At 47.3% G+C, this 15,233-nt stretch overlaps 1 long non-coding RNA gene across 2 annotated transcripts; it reads left to right on the top strand.

The window, feature by feature from the left end:
- The first annotated feature begins 474 nt into the window (after positions 1–474).
- On the top strand, positions 475–14,448 carry LOC111852137 (uncharacterized). 2 transcript variants are annotated; one of them, XR_011981835.1, is made up of 4 exons: positions 475–747; positions 5,971–6,113; positions 11,071–11,184; positions 13,633–14,447. It is a non-coding gene; the product is annotated as an uncharacterized lncRNA (long non-coding RNA). The 2 variants fall into 2 exon arrangements; XR_011981836.1 differs by lacking the exon at positions 5,971–6,113 and having other exon boundaries at positions 478–747; positions 13,633–14,448.
- Positions 14,449–15,233: the final 785 nt, after the last annotated feature.

Below are 15,233 nucleotides of genomic sequence, written 5' to 3'. Positions count from 1 at the left end.
ATTTCCATTTATCTCATAAAGCGCATTTTCCCGACTAGTTCTGCTCATTATGTACATGGATGCCATGAGCAGAGCACAGAATAAACACACAGTCACCCCTTTCCATCTGCATGCCATTATATTTTATGATTTATTGTAAATATTAGCAGTGTTGCCCTTAAAATTTACAGGCCACATCATCTGCTGGTGTTTTTGTTAATAAATTTGAATATAAACACATCACATTTGAATAACTAATACTGTACTGTGGTTTTACACTGCATGTACATATCAGAATCAGCTTTATTGGCCAAATATGTTTACACGTGCACATACATGTGTGATACAGAAATATGCAGGTCGAAGTATGTATAATACATTACGTTTTAATGTCATTTGCCTATGCCTATGCTAATATATATACATAAAGTCTGTTTATTGCCTTCAGTATTGGTTTGCCCGGACACAGCTGTGAATGCACCGCCACCTGGCAGAGGGCGTAACACCAGCACGCATCAGGTTCAGTCCCAGTGCCTCCATTCTGGCCCGAATCCGGGCTCTACAGGCTACCCAGAACACCTGAAAGACCCGGATTGGGGTGGAGATGGGAGGCGCGCGCTGGGTTCCGTGACATTCTCGTGCCGCTCGTAAAGCGGGCTGGGCCGGAGTGCTTCAACTACACGAAACTCAACACTTTGTTTTGTGAGGAGTCAGCGCTAATCAGCACCAGCAGCTACCGCCGCTGCGAAGCCTGGACGCCTCTCAAAGGTAACAGCCGCGGCATTAAAAATTCATCACAGGGGGGCTGTTTGTCGCGCCGCGAGCTGGGGGCCGCGCTTCTGCATGCCGTGGGGGGCACGCGCGCCCGCACGCCCGCCCGCGCGCCCGTCCGTCCGTCCCGCCCGCGGCCGCCGCGGCGCGCCGGAGCTGCTGAGTGGGCAGCCCCCTTCATGTGTCTGATTTCACGGTAAACGCTCAGGCTGCTGCTCGCATCCTCCCGAATCTCGGAGCTGTAGCGCTAAACACGCCGAAGAGGGCTGCTTCTCTACATCCTCATTAAAACGGCCCCCAAGGACAGATTAACGCGCGGCTCTCACTCCGCCGACAGGCCTGCTACACCTGCCACTTCGCTCCCCCTTTTTCACTCGAGTTATGATTTAATTTACGTCAAGTTGGGCGGATGTGCTGCGTTTATCAGGACGCAAGGTGCTTCGTATGGGACCCGAGCGTCGAGGTGCTTCCCAGCCGGGCCGGGCTCTCTATGGGTGCGGCTGTCAGCGCTCCGTTTGCGTTTATAACTTCACCCTTTGTCTCATCACTACACAGACACGAACAGTAATGTTCGGATGGAAGGAAAAGTCTCACAAAGAGCCGGAAAATGACCTCTGCTGACACCGTTACATAGCTGTGGCAGCTTCGGCCCGTTGGGGAAAATAAACTGAAACACCTTCCGAAGCTTGCAGAGGCTTAAGTGATTAATTATCTTTTTGGATTATGCTGAGGACACAATGAAGCACTCGGGATTTACAGCCTGTCTGTGGTTATTAAGATGTGTAGCATTGCTGTACTTTTATTATATGGTACAACATGGCGGGAACTCATGGAAAACTATGTCAATGAGTAGGCCTACTTTTCATGAGTACTTTACATGTAGCCTACTCTTAAGTACTTTTTATTTACTGTTAAGAGTGTCAGTGAGTCCTTTTCTTGCACTCTAGTGTGTCAGTGAATACTTTTTTTTCTGTACTGTAACGTATCAAAGAGTACTTTTTCCTTTACTGTAAAGTGTCAGTACTTATTCTGTAATCTAAAATGTGTTAGTGAGTACATGTTAATGTGAGGTGTAGCCTTGAGTACTCTGTTTTACCACACAGAGCACAGTGACTACGGCAGTCAATATAAGCATCTCACTCTTACACAATACTAACCATTTAGTTTTTTAGCAGTCTTGGGAATGCTGTTGATTTCATTATTCAATATTTCATTAAGTCTCTGTGTGTACATCTATGGAGGGTGTTTTGTGGCAATATCAATAATTTAAATTGTCATTTAAATGATTGTTTATAAATGTCATTTAAAAGATTATTTAAATATCATTTACATGACTACATGTATGTTATTTAAATGATTATTTAAAGAATAATTTAAACTGCTTTTTAACCCTTGATGCAAGAAATCTTTTCATTGCTTCATCATCTTTTGAGAATTAGGCTAAAACATCAGAATCCTTTTCATTCGAGAGACTATTACCATATTGTATGTAGCTAATGTCTTACTATGCGTAATATATCGATTAAACTTTACTGCATGCATGTACATGAACATCACACTTTATGTGAGGCCTGCAGATTGTTTCAACTATCCACAGTCGATCGTAGGGGTGGTTGGTTCTGCTGTAGTAAGATGTGGCCACAATAAACATGATTTTTATCGTTATGTCATGATCGGGGGCTGTGTGCCTATCCTAAAGCGAGAAGACTATATTTAAGATTTAATAATTTAATTGATTATTTAAGTAATCGTTTAAATTACAATTTAAGTTATAATTTATTTATTGAATATTGTCACAAAACACTCTCTATATGTCTGTAGTGTCAGACCCGTTTCAGGAAAAAAAACCCAAAGCCCTTTCTGCAGCTTCCCCCCCATGAATCGTTGCAAGTGGTTCTGCACACTGAGAATGGCAGAGTGGACGCTCATTATTCATGCCAGAAGCTGTGGGCTGCTCCAGTCATGGCCCCAGCTGGGGGATCATGTGACATTGTCACCTTCGTCCCGCTTAGCTGCTCTTCTAACAGAATAGAATACCCTGCATTTTCGGGGCCTTACCGTCTCTCTTAGCAGAGCCCATCCGCTGGTCCACTTGCTGTACCCGCTTGTCCTATGCAGGGCTGCAGGGAGCTTATAGATGACTGAGACTGAAGTGGCAGGTGTAGCATGAGTGAATGGTAAAATGAATATGCATATACTTATGCAACTAAACCAATAAATCTTGCAAAGTAATAGTACAGATCTCTGAGAATACCATCTACATAAACAACTCTGCTGTTTCCGTTTAGCTGTTTAAGTTCTTAAAGGTTACAGTCCTGCGGTTTGTGGAGATAAATGTCATTTTATCAGCAAAATCAGTTTCAGGAGCAACTTCACAGGCAGAAGTTTGGGAGGGGAAACGCTGGACTGGGCACTTTAAGAAAAAAAAGAAGTGTTACATAGCTAAGAAAAAAAAGTTAAACTTAATCAATACAAGGTTTACGCTTAGCAACAGATCAAATCAACTGCAGCAGATACCAAGGTAATACACTTAACAGGGAAGAGTGGCAACTATAGGATTTCCACAACTAAAGGTAATTTTATTTGCCTCCTCTCTGCATCTCCCTGCCTTGCATGGCTGTCTCATGGAGTGCATGATGAGGGGTGGGGGTGTGGACTGTCGGGCTGTCCTCCCCTGTGCTGAGGTGCCCCAGAGCAGGGAGGGGGGCGTACAGCCGGCCTGCCGGGAGCGGATTTACTGTAACTCCTCACTCTCTCCACATCCCTGGAGAGTCATTTTAATTTGGCAGAAATGCTGACACTGTGGAAGGCATTTTGACTCAAGTGGCTTTGCTTCCTGCACTAATGCGTGTCATCAGCGGCATGTAGAGTGAGTACTTCATCGTGATGGGGGACAGTGAGAGTCAGGCGCATGGACCAGTGGATGGTGGGAGTCAGGCATTGGGACGGGGGGGACAATGAGTCAGGCACAGGGATGGGGGGACGATGAGAGTCAGGCACGGGGACGGGGGGGACGGTGAGAGTCAGGCACGGGGACGGGGGTGTCCTGGAGTTAATTATTGCTTCATTGAACATGATGCACTGAAGACTGTTAAACACTTAATCAAATGTGAATAGTAACATTTAGATTGACATTTGACATTATATTATTATTATTATGGGATTGTATCCATGTCCCACATGGACAGCTGGACTCTCACTGCCACTTTCACTGTCCCCCTGTTCATATCCCTGACTCACTGTCCCCCTGTTCATGTCCCTGACTCTCACTGTCCCCCTGTTCATGTCCCTGACTCTCACTGTCCCCCTGTTCATGTCCTTGACTCTCACTGTCCCCCTGTTCATGTCCTTGACTCTCACTGTCCCCCTGTTCATGTCCCTGACTCTCACTGTCCCCCTGTTCATGTCCCTGACTCTCACTGTCCCCCTGTTCATGTCCCTGACTCTCACTGTCCCCCTGTTCATGCCCCTGACTCTCACTGTCCCCCTGTTCATGTCCCTGACTCTCACTGTCCCCCTGTTCATGCCCCTGACTCTCACTGTCCCCCTGTTCATGTCCTTGACTCTCACTGTCCCCCTGTTCATGTCCCTGACTCTCACTGTCCCCCTGTTCATGTCCCTGACTCTCACTGTCCCCCTGTTCATGTCCCTGACTCTCACTGTCCCCCTGTTCATGTCCTTGACTCTCACTGTCCCCCTGTTCATGTCCCTGACTCTCACCGTCCCCCTCTTGATGCCCCTGACTCTCACTGTCCCCCTGCTCATGTCCCTGACTCTCACCGTCCCCCTGCTCATGTCCCTGACTCTCACCGTCCCCCTGCTCATGTCCCTGACTCTCACCGTCCCCCTGCTCATGTCCCTGACTCTCACCGTCCCCCTGCTCATGTCCCTGACTCTCACCGTCCCCCTGCTCATGTCCCTGACTCTCACCGTCCCCCTGTTCATGTCCCTGACTCTCACCGTACCCCTGTTCATGTCCCTGACTCTCACCGTCCCCCTGTTCATGTCCCTGACTCTCACCGTCCCCCTGTTCATGTCCCTGACTCTCACCGTCCCCCTGTTCATGTCCCTGACTCTCACCGTCCCCCTGTTCATGCCCCTGACTCTCACCGTCCCCCTGTTCATGCCCCTGACTCTCACCGTCCCCCTGTTCATGCCCCTGACTCTCACCGTCCCCCTGTTCATGCCCCTGACTCACTGTCCCCCTGTTCATGTCCCTGACTCTCACTGTCCCCCTGTTCATGTCCCTGACTCTCACTGTCCCCCTGTTCATGTCCCTGACTCTCACCGTCTCCACATTGTGTTTGTCTTTGTTTACTGCTCATCTTCTGCTCGTCATCGCTTTTGCGTTAGAGATAATTTAAAAGATATTTATCTGCAGATTCTACCTTCACCTAATTTATGCAGGCGGACGGGCATCATGCATTATGAAATGATCCAGCAACATTTCTGCAGTTCGGTTTCTGTATAACATGCTATCATGCAGGTAAAAGGCCATTTGCTGTCTGCGTGAAGCGTCCTGTAAATACTCCCTGTGTCTCCCAAATCCTCCAAGGTCTCCTTTCTACTTGGTTTGTATTTCTCCTTTGCTGGTTATTTTTGTCCTGCATGGGGTCAGATGAACAGTGCATGTATCCCTTCAATAAACAGCACTTGAGTCTACATGGGGAAAACATCAGGGTCCCTGGCAGAGGAATGTTGGATTTTAGTATAAATAGCCTTTATTGAATTTGATGTGTAATTTTGCATTTTAAAACACCATGTCTCTTCCACTCAATCACAAGCTGTTTCCCTGAAGGAATAGAGCCCTGAGACCAGACCAAGTAATGGCTAAACACAGAACACGTTTCTCACAAATATATATTTTGTATAATACATTAAATATTTATATGATAATTTGACAAACTTGGTTTTAAATTTCGTTGTAAATTCCTGTGATCATACACCTGCATCCTGCCTACATCATCACAGTACATTTATCTCACCGTCACCTTGGAGCTTGTTCTACAGTCCCCTGGGTTCTTCTACTCACTAACTCATACCCCAGTGCCCACCATCACCCAGCCCAGCATCCACTGGGCTCATTTTTTGTACCTATGAGGTTCAACGTTACTGCAGTCATGTGCTCGCTGAGCCCCCTAGTGGCTGGAGGATTACCAAACGGGTTCTTGCCCTGTGGCCTCTGGAAGCTTCTGTTTCTTTTTCCCTGTGATCCCTCAGTGTGTGATGCATGCTGGATGGCGCCATGCCCTGCCGCATCATGGGAGTCGTGCAGCCTTTTGGCATGTGAAAGGTTACTGCCCAGCATTAATGAGGTCCAGCAGGGGACGGCGTGGGTCGGTTGTCCTGATGAAAGCCCCGAGGTAGGTGGGAGATGGCCAGCTATCCTGCGTGTGATGAATGCTGCAGGTTCAGCCCAAATCTCTGGCTTCTTGTGCAGGCTGAGGGGGCGGGGCTTTCCTGAGTTGCCGAGCAAATCCGCAGAGCTCCAAGGAGGGTGGGCCACCATGTGATTGTGGGGGGGGGGGGGGGGGTGGTAGTAGGAGCATTTTTTTGGGGACCTCCAGTTTCAACAAAAATAACTGTGGACAGGAACCCTCCTTCTCATAAGAGAATCAGAATCACATAGGTCTTTATTGGCCAAGTGTAGAGCTAGGCATCATTCAAAATTTTTCAATACCAGTACCGGAACGATACCTTGATTTCAATACCGCTTCCTGAACATTACTTTTTTTCAATTTCAATGTGTTTTTAAATCAGTTTCGACGACAACAAGAATACATTAAACATTTCAGCACTGATCTATTAATTGAACACGTTGTTTTAAATTATTGGTTGGTTACTGGGGGGATTGATCGCATTCATAACGGGATGCAGCCTTGTATTTATATTTCACCAGAGCTCTCATGTTTCATCAAAATTGTGGAGTGAGATTACATCTGTTAGGGGCGCAGTGTGTCTCGCGGTCAGTGCATGACACTTTACAGCCCTGCTCACCGCACTCATTGGTTCCTGCTCACCGCACCCATTGGTTCCATTGGTTCCTGCTCACCGCACTCATTGGTTCCTGCTCACCGCACTCATTGGTTCCTGCTCACCGCACTCATTGGTTCCTGCTCACCGCACTCATTGGTTCCTGCTCACCGCACTCATTGGTTCCTGCACACCGCACTCATTGGTTCCTGCTCACCGCACCCATTGGTTCCATTGGTTCCTGCTCACCGCACTCATTGGTTCCTGCTCACTGCACTCATTGGTTCCTGCTCACCGCACTCATTGGTTCCTGCTCACCACACTCATTGGTTCCTGCTCTGCCACTTACACCTTGTTCTGCACTCCGTATGTGCGTGCATCCCTGTAATAACGTGCTTGCAGTGGGATCACATGCAACAAATTCTGTTTTCTGATTGCCTGGTAGGTGGCCATTAAGTCGGGACAGCTGTGAGCTAAACGGAAAACTTCACTCCGTATATCTGCGCCTCACCCATTAATTCTGTATGACAGGACACCTTGCTGGGCATTATGTCTTACTCTGGTGAGCGTGTGAACCAGTTGAAATGCGTGTGTGTCACGATCAGTGCGTGAGACTTGAGAGCCCTGATTTTACTTATGACCGGTGACGTGTTTATAATTCATAAATAAATCCGGCCAGCAGATCAATCTTTCATTTTCCACAGAATAAAAAGCAATGCTACGTTACCCCCGCTGATAAGCACCCCCACGTTTCACCGCCGGCCCTGGCTGGAGATGCAGGCAAAAGCCATTCAGTCTTATAGAGATACAAAAATAATTCCATCTACTGTCTTTTTTTCCTGCACCTCTGGGTAACTTGCATGTTATCGGTGGTGCTTGTGGTCGAGCAATCATCAAGTTTATCACTGTAAGCCCCTCGTCAGTAGTACCTCTGAGGAACTGAATCGGACCAAGTTCTGATGGTCTCGCTCACACACGCATGCATACACACACACCCCGATTCTCGCTCTCTCTGGGTGTTTCATGTGATATATGACGATGTGGTCCGTCACTATATGGGGGGGGGGGGGCATATTTGCAAGACATATTTTACACTACGCAACAAATAAAAGCAACACACACACTCAAACTTGTTGACAACTTTGTCTCCTCCAGCCTATATTTAGAATTAGAATTAGGTGATCAGTGGTCATTGTCAACACACCACAGCACACAGTGCACAACAACGAAATGTGTCCTCTGCATTTAACCTATATGTGACTTTCGTGATATAGCAGGGGGCAGCTAATTCAGCGCCCGGGGAGCAGTGCTTGGGGGCGGTACCTTGCTCAGGGTGCCTCAGTGGTGCCTTGCTGGTCGGGGATTCGAACCTGCAATCTTTCAGTTACAAGTGCGCTACCCTAACCATTAAGCCACCACTGCCCATTATTTGATATTATTATATGACGTGTTCGTGAAACTTGACATTAGAAAGCCAATCACCAGTGACTTTAGATCTTTACACAAGTATGCTTATTAGCTCACTGTTTGGGTATCGGAATTTGGCACCAAAAGAAAATACCTTTTTCGATCCTCGATAGGATTGGAGCATTTCGGTACCACAAAAGTACCAAAGTTCGGTATCCAGCCCTAGCTAAGTGTATTAAACATACAAGGAATTGGACTTGGTGGGTGTACTTCAGTATAACATATAACATGCAAGATAATTTCAAGATAATTTACAAGTATGAACACATTTTACACAAACTGTTTACAATAAAAACTGACAGTCAAATGGGCAAGTATCCGATTGGTAATCCTGCCACCACCAGGGGGCTCAGTGAGGAGTCAAATAAGAGGTTTTCATAAGTCTGACTTATTTAATCAAGAAGAGGTGTGACTCACATGTAACTGACTAAGAAACATTTGGAAGCCCCGACTCTATGCTCTGCACTTTGCTACTCAGAGGGTGTTGCGTGAGTCCTCCAGCAGGAGGTGCTGTCTCACCCCAGGTGGTCTTGGCTTTCTGCTCAGTCTACACTGCAGACCGTGCAGGAATGCGAACGTATGTTTTCCTGCGCTTTTGTTTTACTGTCAGGACACCTCGCACGGGACCCTAGAAGCAGTAATTATGTTTCCAGAAGTGTGAGCATTCAGCAAGGGCGGGGGGACTTGTCTAGGACTGGCAGATGACCACCCAGGAGGGGGGTGGGTGTGTGTGGGGGGGGGGCTGGGACTTGCAGGTGAGTACCCTGGCAACCGAGGCCTTGCTCTGGACCAGTCTGATATTAGCGATCCACCACCCTATGGCTGCGGGCGTAGGTGTGTATGGGGGGGGGAGTCCGCATGAGAGGGGGGAGGGGGAGATTAGGGGGGAGAAGCATAATTTACTCCTTAAGGTAAAATAGCTTCAAAGTGCACGATTCCCTGGAGTGTAACGGAAAATGCTTGGAAGCTGGTGGCGGCGACACAGATCGCCGAGCAGAAGCCGGAGTCCAGGATAGCACCCCCCTCCCCCCCACCAGAACTTGGGGGGGGGGAGGGGCTGTGTGCCCCAGGTCAACCTGCGCCCCCCAGGTCAACCTGCGCCCCGATGCACGAGGCACTACCTCTACATGTTAGGCAGCTGTGCCGCCTGTCCCCGATGACGTCCCCTTGACCTTGATGGTTCTTTGGGCACAGTTTCATTTTAATAGTTAATGAAACACAGTACACGGTATTTTAACAGTATGAAGTACTGTGATTTAAAATATATACATATCATTAAGTCAGGTAGTGCCTTGATAAGTAATGTATAATGGACTCTGTAATAATGCAAAATAAAATGTGACATGCGACGCCTGAAAGGAGAGACCTCAAAATGCGAGCAATCTGCAGCAAAACTGCAGCTGGTAGCTGCAGCAGTCAGACTTGCAGTGGCCTGGCAGTGGCCATGTTTTTCCTCAGTGGATTTTAATGTTTTCAATGTTAACACAACCTTTTGACCTCCAGAACAAAGAGGCTCCAAAGCACCCCTGGTGCGTTAACCCTCACTTCCAGGCAAGCCGCTGAGACGCGCAGCGAATGCAGAGACGCTTGTGGGAGTTTTCCTGGAAGTGACGTCCTCTCCCATCTATGACCGGCGGGAAATACTCTGCTGTGAATTCCTGTCATTTGGTATCACTTCGCCTTCCAGTCAGGCTCATTTAATGTAATGTCTCCATGTCGTTTGTATCCTGCGACCTTATTAAAGGCATATCGAGTTCTTCTCAGCTTCTGTAAATGATAGGGAGAATCGATAAAACACTGATTTGGTGTGACAGTGTTTCTCAGTAAACATACAGGAGGACAGTGACTTTCTGTGAGTGTGTTCTTGAAACCGGATCTGGTTCGGGGAGTGGGATTTTCACCCAATACACAGAGATATATGCCCCACAGACCACTGTGACAATCTGCCTCTTTCAGTTACTCTGTGAATATGTCATTGCTGTGACACTATCACTCCGCTCACTGTTTAACTTGGTGTAGAGAAGAGGCTATTTCTCCATGCTGGGGGAACTAGGATGCCCTGCAGAGGTCTGCACATGTCCGTGTCGTACCTGCCTGCCGTCTGACCTGCTCCCAGCCTGCTTGATGCGAGTCCATGGCTCTCGCACACACCGAGAAGGATAAGTGCTGAGGTGATGTTGAGAGAGAGCTGGTGGGATGTGCTCCAGTCCGTGACCAGGCACTTTTAGTGCGCCTGAGCAATGTGCCCTGCTAATCTGCACCTCTGATTTACATGACTCCCCTACACGAGCGAGGTGTGGACCTGGCAGAGTCCGAGATCTTCACCTGGATCGGATTCCATAATCAATAAACCCCGAGTGGTGTCAGCATCGATACGCTGCATTCACTGGTCAGCCTTCGGCGTGCGTCATTCTCTAGCCAGACTATGTTTTATGGGAAGGGAATCTTTACTGAACCTCACTGACAGTGAAACATATGAGAAGAACAACTGTTATGGTTATAACTCTGCAAAGGGGCCCTTTGTGTACTGATGTTGTTTTTGCCTGATCTGGGGAATTGCATCATCATTTGTGCTGGAGGTTTAGAAGAGTGTAATTGTACAGGGTCAGTCTGGCTTTAGGTAGGTTCTCTAAGTTTTATACACACAGCCAGACTGACAGCAAGCTGCCAACAGACCAGTGCCAAAAATGGAATGAATTCCGAAATCAATAAGATTTCACATGCAATTTAAGAGTCATTTTGTTAGCAGGATTGTCAGTTTGACAAAAGAGAACCTCAGCTCCAACTTTCCCTGCTACATATTGACCACTAACTTTTTCAAAGGTGATTTTATGGTTATTGTTCAGACCAACATAACTCTTTTGTAATTTGTCTTTTTAGAGAGAGTCAAGACGTTTCCAGCTGATGCAGGACGAAGAAATCCAGGTCGATTCCCAGCTTGAGAGCAACACAAACTACGTTTAGGGAACTCCATGCATCTATAATGCTCTACAGGTACAAATTGTTAATACAGACTGAATATAGACTGGCATACTTTAGATGGGCAATGTAGACTTCATTAATGAATGTAATTATGCTTCATTTCTGCACAAAGTACAGATATATTTCTTTTTTCCCCCCACATATCCCAGGGGCCAAGCGCCTCACCCAAGGGCGTTTCAGGGGGCCAAGCGCCTCGCCCCAAGGGCGTTTCAGGGGGCCAAGCGCCTCGCCCAAGGGCGTTTCAGGGGGCCAAGCGCCTCCCCCAAGGTCGTTTCAGGGGGCCAAGCGCCTCCCCCAAGGTCGTTTCAGGGGGCCAAGCGCCTCCCCCAAGGTCGTTTCAGGGGGCCAAGCGCCTCCCCCAAGGTCGTTTCAGGGGGCCAAGCGCCTCCCCCAAGGTCGTTTCAGGGGGCCAAGCGCCTCCCCCAAGGTCGTTTCAGGGGGCCAAGCGCCTCGCCCAAGGTCGTTTCAGGGGGCCAAGCGCCTCGCCCAAGGTCGTTTCAGGGGGCCAAGCGCCTCGCCCAAGGGCATTTCAGGGGGCCAAGCGCCTCGCCCAAGGGCATTTCAGGGGGCCAAGCGCCTCGCCCAAGGGCATTTCAGGGGGCCAAGCGCCTCGCCCAAGGGCATTTCAGGGGCTGCCCCCTAGCAAGCGTAGTGTGGACATTTTCAGAGAAACACTTTGTCAGGCAAGTATAAAAGATGGTTTTGAGCCATTGGCCTCTGTGTTTTGGGCCCAGCACACATCCATGTGCTACTCTGCCTTATACCAGGGGAGTGAAATCTTCATTAAATGGAGGAGTTTATATAGGGAAGTGTATTTCTTTATGCTTCTTTAGATGGACTGTTTGCTTCTTTATACGGTGAGTGTATGCTTCTTTATTTTTTACTTTCTCTTGCTTTTCACATTGTGACATCTAACACCGTTTCCCTCCTCCAGACTCAGTTACTCTTTCATTAGCAGTTGTTTCCATTCCGGACCCATTTGATGAATGTAACGTAAATGAAGAGGATTTCCTAAGCGGCCTGGTTAGAAGTGCCACCAGCCCTGTTTACATGGGATGGTCCTCCTGACTCACTCTTGTGTGTGTAATAAAATTTCGAGGGCAGGATAAAAGGGTCACTTCATTGGAGGGATTACAAAACAAATCAGACAGAAAGAGGATGAAATGAAGTTCAGCTCCCCTGCGTGGTGTGAGCCCGCCGCTCTGCAGACACTGTGCACTGTGAAGGCACATCCTGATCTGCAGTGACTCCTTATCTGCAGCTTTAAAGGTTCTGAGGTTGATTAACCTGCCTCTTTGCTGTTTATCAGCTTTTTCCGCAGGAAATGTGCGTGATAACTGTAGGCAGCGTTTAACATCTTATTTCCTACGGTGTTTGCGGCTAACTGATCTTGCGGCTTTTTAATTAAGCAGGACTCCGCACCTTGCTGGGGTCATTGCCCGTCTGCCGTGCTCTGACGAGGGGTTTGGGATGAGGGCACGCACACGTTCCGCCATTCTCTCTCTCTGTTTTCCATTTTTACATTTAACCATTTCCCAGCCGCACTGCCTGTGTCTGTTCACAAGAAGAATGAACTCCATGGATTATCCTCCATGTATTTTAGATGTTTCCTACATACGTCACAGTAATAAAATCTCTGTTCATTGTGGTTGCACCTTGGAGGTAGTGTGATCTGAGATGCTTGGCTGGATCAATATGGCTGAGTACAATCACTCTCCTTCACTCCTTTTGTCTTTTTTTTAATTTACTCTTCCCAAACTGTGGACTTGCTCCGAGTGCCTCTGCTGTGCTTGCATCTTCCTTCTCCTCGCTGTCCTCCATCACTGTCCACTGATGGTTTTTTTTTCTGTGGTTGGGAGAAGGCCTGCAAGCCTCCACACTTCTGCAGGAGACTGATGGCTCGTCAATAGCATTAGCCAGCAATACAGGCCTCGCTGGTGTAGAACAGGATCGATACACTGGAGTAAAAAGTCTAATCGGTTGACAAGGCCAACCTCAGCAAGGCTCATGTTACCAGAAATGGGCTTCGGTGAGGAGTCAGGAGCTGCCTGCTCATTTTGGGCCACATGACCCAACACTTGACTAAGATTTATTGCTCCTGAATTTCCTCCTTTCTAATTTCTTTTCTTTTTATGTTGGTGGGGGTGACTTTTACACCTCAGGAGAAACTGATGTCAGTGCAGTGAGCTTAAGCAAATCTAAGAACCAGAACCAAGAAGTTTTTCTTTTTTTTCCCCCTCTATTCATCATGTATCACTGCATGTATACATCGGTGTACATCGCATGGCTCTTTATGTTCCCCTGGAAGAGAAGGCAATGTGGATGAAAAGGCAGAGGTGTGGTCACGTGACTGCATGCAGATTCTACACATCCACTAGGTGACGTGTATCTGCAGTCTAAGGTTTTTCCTGGACCTGGAATTATTTGTCTTACATTGGTTGTTGTTTTTCTCGATCACAGATGTTTTGTGGTGCAATCAGCTGTATGTCCCAGTGGACGGCTGTCAGCAGGAACATTTCAGAAACATCTCAGAAATGTCGGTGCAGGTCTGACAGAGAAGGCAAAACAGGCAGAACAAGTTAAGAAAATAATAAACAGGCCAAGAGGAAAGAATTCAACTTCTTGGCCTTAGACTCTAACCCTTAGTACTGACCCACAATGAGTGTCAGTGTCAAGGACTGCAAATTAAATAAATCTGGAAAAAATATAAAACATCTACAAAGTTTACTTTGTTTCATCTAATGCCAGCAGTTTAGTGGCCCTTCATGGTGATGTCACAAAAGCCCTAACTGGCCCTTCGCAAAATGATGTCACAAAAAGCCCTCACTGGCCCCTCATCAAAAGTAGTTCCTCTTCCATGTCATCCATATGCAACAGAGAACCTTGTGTCTGTTAGACAAGTCAATTTGAGTGTCTGGAGCTTACTTTGAAGTTTTACCTTCTATCACTGCTGACCTGCTGTATGGTGAAGTATTCTCATGTCTTCCACCTAATTGACCCCCATGTCTGTGATTCTGCCAGAGACTTATTGATGATGATGGAACCTACTAGAATTGTGGCGCATCACGGAGGAAGCCAAGCTAGGACCTGGGACAGGATCTTCTGCATTTACGTGCACATTCCCATACCCTGACATCTCTGATACTCCGGTGCTTATAGAGGTGTGGTCATCATGAGAGGGTTAGGGTTAGACCATCATGAGAGGGTTAGATCATCATGAGAGGGTTAGTGTTAGATCATCATGAGAGGGTTAGGTCATCATGAGAGGGTTAGTGTTAGGTCATCATGAGAGGGTTAGGTCATCATGAGGGGGTTAGGTCATCATGTGAGGGTTAGTGTTAGATCATCATGAGAGGGTTAGGTCATCATGAGGGGGTTAGTGTTAGATCATCATGAGAGGGTTAGTGTTAGATCATCATATGAGGGTTAGATCATCATGAGAGGGTTAGTGTTAGATCATCATGAGAGGGTTAGATCATCATGAGAGGGTTAGGTCATCATGAGGGGGTTAGGGTTAGATCATCATGAGAGGGTTAGTGTTAGATCATCATGAGAGGGTTAGGTCATCATGAGAGGGTTAGTGTTAGGTCATCATGAGAGGGTTAGGTCATCATGAGAGGGTTAGGTCATCATGAGGGGGTTAGGGTTAGATCATCATGAGAGGGTTAGTGTTAGGTCATCATGAGAGGGTTAGGTCATCATGTGAGGGTTAGTGTTAGATCATCATGAGAGGGTTAGTGTTAGATCATCATGAGAGTGTTAGATCATCATGAGAGGGTTAGTGTTAGATCATCATGAGAGGGTTAGTGTTAGATCATCATGAGAGGGTTAGTGTTAGATCATCATGAGAGGGTTAGTGTTAGATCATCATGAGAGGGTTAGTGTTAGATCATCATGAGAGGGTTAGATCATCATGAGAGGGTTAGTGTTAGATCATCATGAGAGGGTTAGTGTTAGATCATCATGAGAGGGTTAGTGTTAGATCATCATGAGAGGGTTAAGGTAACTTCAGTTCCTGGTTGAAGGGACTTCCTTATTCCTTATTCCCTTCAGCCTGGTGC

Source organism: Paramormyrops kingsleyae, chromosome 12 (assembly GCF_048594095.1).
Source record: "Paramormyrops kingsleyae isolate MSU_618 chromosome 12, PKINGS_0.4, whole genome shotgun sequence".
NCBI classification, from domain to species: Eukaryota; Metazoa; Chordata; class Actinopteri; order Osteoglossiformes; family Mormyridae; genus Paramormyrops; species Paramormyrops kingsleyae.
This window is presented reverse-complemented; position numbering and strand designations above follow the sequence as displayed.